The sequence below is a fragment of the Etheostoma spectabile genome, chromosome 23 (genome assembly GCF_008692095.1).
Source record: "Etheostoma spectabile isolate EspeVRDwgs_2016 chromosome 23, UIUC_Espe_1.0, whole genome shotgun sequence".
In the NCBI taxonomy this organism is placed as follows: Eukaryota; Metazoa; Chordata; class Actinopteri; order Perciformes; family Percidae; genus Etheostoma; species Etheostoma spectabile.
Genome location: NC_045755.1, coordinates 1,353,936 through 1,354,433, shown reverse-complemented (window position 1 = coordinate 1,354,433; position 498 = coordinate 1,353,936). Strand labels below are relative to the sequence as shown.

The window sequence follows — 498 nt, the reverse complement described above, 5'->3', positions numbered from 1 at the left end:
ACTACAACACCACACCGGATCTAGCTAGACTGGAGACAAAACAACATGCACACCGCACACACGCTGTTTGGGCTCGCGAGCTGGGCAAAGAGTAGCAACGTTACGTTGTGGATGGCGGACGCGAGACGCCAAAATGGATGCCGATAAGATTCTGTACGGAAAGTTTACTTGTTGACAAAAGTTTCCAAATATTCCATTGACGAGACCAAAGTGATCTGTGGGTTTTGTCGTTGTGAACTGAGCTATCATCGCAGCACGTCCACGCTGAAATACCACTTGATGGCCAAGCACACAATTCGGCCCCCCTTTTTTTCAGCCTTTTATTGATGGACAGTGTTACATTGTGTGAGAGATTATTTTCTCCAAGTGAGAGTGTTAGTGTGACATTGAACACTACAGTAGGCTATATGCTGGGGTCAGGAGGGGGGGCTCTAAAACTACAGTAGGCTATAGGCCAATATTGTTTTCAATAACAAAACATTTGCACAAAGCAAGCCG

General features: G+C 46.0%; 1 protein-coding gene and 1 long non-coding RNA gene across 2 annotated transcripts in view; one reads left to right on the top strand and one right to left on the bottom strand.

The window, feature by feature from the left end:
* The window catches only part of aldh1l2 (aldehyde dehydrogenase 1 family, member L2), a 37,151-nt gene that overhangs the window by 13,160 nt on the left and 23,493 nt on the right, over window positions 1-498 (bottom strand). The window lies entirely within an intron of this gene.
* The window catches only part of LOC116673152 (uncharacterized), a 21,317-nt gene that overhangs the window by 5,481 nt on the left and 15,338 nt on the right, over window positions 1-498 (top strand). The gene's annotated exons all lie outside the window — the stretch shown is intronic.